A 6,234-nucleotide genomic window follows, 5' to 3' on the forward strand; every position below is an offset into this window, starting at 1 on the left:
CGGGGGAGCAGCCGGGCTGTCCTGCGCCCCGCCAAGGGGAAGGTGCACCCCACCCGTCCTCTCCCGCGGCGCCCTCCGGGGCGCGGAGGGAGCGTCTGCGGGCAGGGGCGAGCCCCCCCCGCGCCCGGCGGGCGGTCGGCTCCCGCCGCCGGTTTTTTTCCGCCGTTTGCTTCCGTAGACGGCGGCTGGACGCGGAGTTGCTGAAAGCCCCGGCGTTCCGTCTCGAGGGGTACGGCAAATCCGCGCGAAGGCTTGGTGTGCCAGTGCCAGCGACAGGGCTTTGTAAGCATTTGGGCGACGCCGGGCCCGCTGCGGGTGTGACAGTTTCATACACGAGGTTCACAAGCTCGTTAGCGCCAGGTCGTTAATGACCTTGCTCGAGCCTTGGGCTTGGGGAAGCTTCTGGCTGCAAAAGGCTCGGCAGCGGCTTCTTGAAACTCTGTGAAAACCTGTCTGCTGCCAAGAAAGTCGCCTTGTTTTCACGTGGCCCGCCCCGAAACCTTTTGAGCCGTGTCTGTAAACACGGAGGGCTCTGCACGTTGTTTACAAGCAGAGTGCCGGAGAGGGGACAAGGCAGCGTGTGCCACCGTGGCTGTTACTATCTCTGAAAGCGGGGGGGATGGATGTTCTTGGCCGCTTTAGGTTAAAACCGATAGCTTTAGGCCCTCGGGTGAGGTTTGCGTGCCTGTGTTCGGCCCGGCCCGTGCAGATGCCGCGCGCGGTCGGCAGGGGCTGGCACTCCCTGGCCAGCAACGGCGCCATTTTGAAACCTGCTGCGTTGACGGCGATGCTGTGTGCAGGCTGGAAACGCACGATGCTGTTTGCAAGAAACGCTGAGCCGTGTGGTCTGCTTCAGACACGCTGCAGATTCCTGGCAACTGTGCAAAGCTTTTCAGTTTTCAGTAAAATACACACACACAGACTTCCAAAACCCAAAATCCAACACCACCATGTTGAAACCTTTACTTTTCCCAACAATTTGAAAAATTAGTAGCAAAACTGGTTTTCATTAGAATAGCAAGAGAAATAGTCCTTGAATTAATTGCTTTCAGGGAATACCTGGAAATTATGGGGAATAGAACCTCCCTATCTGAAACAAAACGCCTGCCTATCGCGTCTGCACAAAAGAGACACTGTGCACTTCAACAACAAGTTCCAGAAGAAAAGTCAGTTTGCTGTCATGCGAGTACGAGCCCTGCTCACCTCTGTGCTGAACTCCACCCCTTGCTACAGGCTTTCAGCAGAAACCTTCATAGGCCTACTTGGTGTAAGGAACCACTAATTAGCCTCTATTGCTGACAACATGGAATTATTTACAAACAAGAGAAGAAAGGGATTTCCCGGTTTTATTAACAGAAAAGCATTTGACCTATCTAAACCAAATATAACTAGACTTGCAATCACAACTTCCAGGTTAGCTCTAAGTCCATCGATTTGCTCCAGACAGGGAAACAAAAAGATGAGCCACTACTGCAGTATGTGTTGGCCTCATCTTTTTCCCCTCTCCACCCACCTAAGTCACTCACAACACTGCCTACCTCTGAGCATTTTCCCCAGCAACTGCACCGTCGCTGCAGCATCTGCTCTTTGCTGAGGCTGTCCGCGTTTCCCACAGGCTCTTCTGTTTCGCTGTCGGTGTCAGAACGCGGATCAAGGTTGGGACCAGCTGTGTCCAAGTCCAGCTGACTCAGTGAGTCTTTCGAAGCAGCGCCTAACAGGGACTCCTTGGAAGAAGAACAGAACAGGGACTCCTTAGAAGAAGAGCGGAACAGGGACTCTTTTACCGGGCTTCGAAACAAAGACTCCATGGAGGGAACTCGGAGCTGCAGCCTCTGGGCCAAAGACTGAGTGGCACTCAGCTGCAAAAATTCAAAGCAAATAATGACTTTTGCACTGCTTTTAGGCAGACACACATACTGAAGACCAGGAAACAGACACCTGACCTGGGCAAAGGAACGACTGTTGCCTAACACATGCGTGACACCAAATAGCTACCATGCCCTTAGAAGAATCGTCTCGTGCTGAAAAATCAAGCATGCAACTAGCACATGTGGGCAATTTCAGATAGCAACTAAATCCAATAAGCTACACCTCTGATTTAAACTTCTAAAATAATGTATTTCTGTGTAACCCCTTTAAAAAGTGAAGAACGTGTAATTAAAATAGTTGCATTTACTGCTGTCCCAAGTTTTTAAAAAAAATATTGTGACACACTTCTTGATGTATTAAACAGAAGACTGTACTTATCTCAAAGACACAAAAATATTTTCCTATGATTAAGAGAAGAAATTTATTGTAAAAGCCTGTGTACAAGTTCGTTCTAGCATGCCGTCTTAAGCAGTCCTTTTCTTATTTTAAATGGCTTTATGATTTTTACATAAAATGCAATTATTGCTTTATGCGGCTGAAGTACTCGCGCTGTTCTAAAACAAAAGGTTCTGTGCTACGGCACCATACGCTGCCAGTGCTACACAAGGGATCTGAAAGCATTACTGCACAATGTTGCCCTCACGACCACGTGTTGGGACGCACGGACTAGGAGTCGCTGCTAATTCCACTCCAGCAAGCTAAACTTTTTCTGAGACACATTAAAGAATGACGCCCACCTTTACCACTAGTGACAAATTCTTTGAAGCCTGTCAGCCCTTTTCCTTCAGCTAGGAATTCGCTTTCAGGCCACGCCATATGCCCTGTGCTGGCGGCCTCCACGCGCAGTGAGACGCACCTCAACACAAGCAGCCTGCAGCACGCCATCACATACCGCTAACCTGTCCCTGCAAAAAAGCTCCACGCAGCAGTGCCAACCCTGAACACCAGCTAATGGGATTGCACACAAACACAACACCCTGGTATCCTGACAGGCTGCCTACTGGGCATCCCTACTCCCGAATGAAGGTACAGATTGGGCACTTACACCAACATAATACAAAGACAACACAGCGGTGAAGAAGGAAACAATTCCCCCTTGTCCTCCCCATACCTGTGGGGAGGCTTGTCCAGGTGGGTATTTCAGCTGTACACTTATCATAACCATCCATGTACCTGCTACACGATTACACCCACAGCTTCTGCTCTGTGGATACGCAGAGAAACAGACAGAAACGTAAATGTAGAAGAGGAATGATTCAGTGTAAAAGGGCCTCAGAAATGCTTGACAGGGAGCAAATTAAGAACATACAAAAATAACAGAGAAGAGAAAGACATCCAGACAGTTAAGGAAGGCAGTGAATTGAGCAGTCACCCAGGTTCAGACAGAGCAAAGAGAGCAAAAACCAGCCGTACAAGAAGTCTGTTTGGATTTTGAAACTGCACTTCACCTGGCCTGAACAAAACCTGTATTCTGCTCCAGAGCACTGTCTTGTTGCAACTGATTTATTCCTGGTGGATAAACTGCTCTTACTGGGTTTGAAACTAAAGCACTCCTACCTTTTATTCTCGTCTCCATTCCCTGTTCTTTTTCGCTTCCTAACTGGAGAGCTAATAATAAGCTTATCTATCTTCTGCTTTATCATTTCCAAAGCATCTACTCTGCTACTACCGGACTGACAGAGGAAGACCAATACTTTACCAAGAACTACAGACTAACGACAAACACTGCTTTCAAAAATCACATATTCTGATACCATAAAAATTAATTAAAAGAAACCATTAAGGGTTTGGAAATCTAATTGACAAGAATAATTTAATACAGTTTAGGATCTAATTGTTACTCTTGTTCTCTTGTTATAGCTAATAAATTCTGTCATTCAACTGACAAATTCTTTCACTCAACCACCCAGAACCCGGCATTTGGCCTTAGTGAAACTCATGCAGTTGGCCTTAGCCCATCGCTAAGGTTTTAATAAGGCTTTTGATACTCTCCCTCTCAGCATCCTCTGGACAAGTTGTGCAGCTATGGGATGAGCCGGCACACGGTGCACTGGGTGAAGAACTGGCTGAGGGCTCAGAGGGTTCCAGTGAACGGGGCTACATGTGGCTGGTGACCGGCCTCCAGCGCTGTTCCTCAGGGCTCAGTTCTAAGGACAGTTCTGTTCAGTATTTCCATCAGTGATCTGGAGGCAGGAGTTGAATGCACGGGTAGTAAGTTTGCTGGTGATACTAAACTGGGAGGTGCTGTTGACTCTCTCGAGGGACAAGAGGCTTTGCAGAGGGATCTGGATAGATTGGAGCATTCGGCACTCATCAGTGGCATGGAATTGCACAAGGGCATATGCCAGATTCTGCACCTGGGGCAGAGTAACTCTGGGCACCAGTCTAAATTGGGCGAGGGGTGGCTGGAGAGCAGCCCCGCAGAGAGGGGTCTGGGGGTGCTGGTTGGCAGGAGGCTCGTCAGGAGTCAGCAGTTTTGCCCTGGCAGCCAAGAGGGCAAACTGCACCATGGGGTGCATCAAACCCAGCGTAACCAGCCGGGAAAAGATGGTTCATATCCAAGATGGTTTCTAGCATGTTTTGCTAGTTCCGTTTGACCTGGTTTAAATATCAGAAAATCATCTGGTTTTGTTGAGGTTAGAAAATACCTGAACACAGGGCATAGGAAAAACAGGATAGATTAGAAACAGAATGTGTGAACTCTTAAAAAAGATAAAACAAAAAAACCCCACAAAACCAAAACAACAAAAAGCATTGTTTTCTGTTGTGTTCTGGGTGGGGTTTTTTTTGTTTGTTTGAAAGCACAGAGGAATGTATGTGTGAAGTTTTGCACAGTATATTTATTCTGAAAGTTTAATTTTCTTCCTGTGCTTGTTTGGAGTCTTAAACAGTCTGTTCAGCACTTTTTTTTCAGGTAGCTTCCACCCCCCAAAATGTACTTGAACAGAGAAAGATGGTGGGATTCTACTGTTACTTATGTTGGCTGTAAGCAACACTGGTCATCAATTAGATATTTTCCTGCTATCATCTTGTCTTTTTAGTGTTTCTCTGATTTGTGCATAAATGTTACATACATAATCGTGATGAATAATTTAATGGGAGATGCCAGCATTGGCAGATATCTCATGCTAATCCGTGCACACGTAGCTGCTGTGTAGTTCCGTATATTGCAGCAATCTGTTTTGAACTTAAACTAGCTTGCTTGCATGAAGACATCTTAATGAACATGCAGAAGTACGTACTGCAAAGAATATGGTGTGATTCACGTCAAAAATAGAATGACTTTAATATGAGGAGCATGGGTGCTACTGGTGTTTTACTATGTACATAAGTTAAAAGAGATTTATCGTGGGTTTATTGTTAAAATGCTTTGGAGGTTTTTTTCCGTCAGGGAAACACAGACTCATACACACATTGCGAAGGTGGAAAACCACTGGAGAAACCCCTGTGAGAAGGGCCTAGCAACAGCGCACTGCGTATGCGGAAAAGTACCGAAAAGCCCCTGTCAGAAGGACTCTCGTTTTGGCGGGAAAAGGAGTGGAAAACCAACAGAGAACCTCCCCCCCCATCCCGCCCCCCAGCGCCGAAAAAGCTGAGAAGATTCGAGAAACTCCACTGCGCTTGCGCGGACTAAACCCACCCATCTTATGAATATGTATCAGGAAGCGTATAAAGAGTGGTGGGTTTTTTCACGGATTTGTGTCGCGCATCCGTCAGCGCGGCGTTTTTTGGTCGGTCGGTGCGGCGCGGAATCCCCCTCTGCCCGGCGTGCCGAACCTTGTTTTATTTCGGTTGTTCTTGCTTCAATTAATTTATAAAAGTTAATTTCTGGTTCTGCCTCTGCATTTACAACAATTCGGTGGCCCCGCCGTGGCACTGCAGAACCCGCGGGGTATTGGTTTCCAGGGGAGGCGCGCCCCACCTTTGAGGGGCTCCCGGGTTCCTTTACTCTCCCAGGCCGGCAGGATCGCGACCAAAAGGCAATAAGAACCAGCAGAAGAAGGAGAAAATCCCAGAAGCAGCGCCCGGAGATCTCCCCGCAGAGGATCCCGGCGAAGGCCTCGGGCTGTGAGTGCCGCTCGGTGCGGGAGGGTTTCTGCCTGAGTGAGTGTGGTGTGAGTGAGCCGTGACAGCGTCACGAAGCGAGTGCGGAGGGAGCCCTTCTAGCCGCGGTTCCAGAGTTCCGCCAGGGGCCTGGCCGGCGAAGGGGCCAAAGGAGAAGTCTGAGAGGACTCAGGCAAAGGATTCGGGATAGGTTTTATCCCCGGGTCGGTACGGGATTAGTTTATTCCAGGGTTCCCGGCAAGAGATTTGGGATAGGTTTATCTCAGGGCTAATAGGGAGCTAGGGTGGCTGCTGTGGGCC

The sequence above is a fragment of the Athene noctua genome, chromosome 2, assembly GCF_965140245.1.
Source record: "Athene noctua chromosome 2, bAthNoc1.hap1.1, whole genome shotgun sequence".
NCBI lineage: Eukaryota > Metazoa > Chordata > Aves > Strigiformes > Strigidae > Athene > Athene noctua.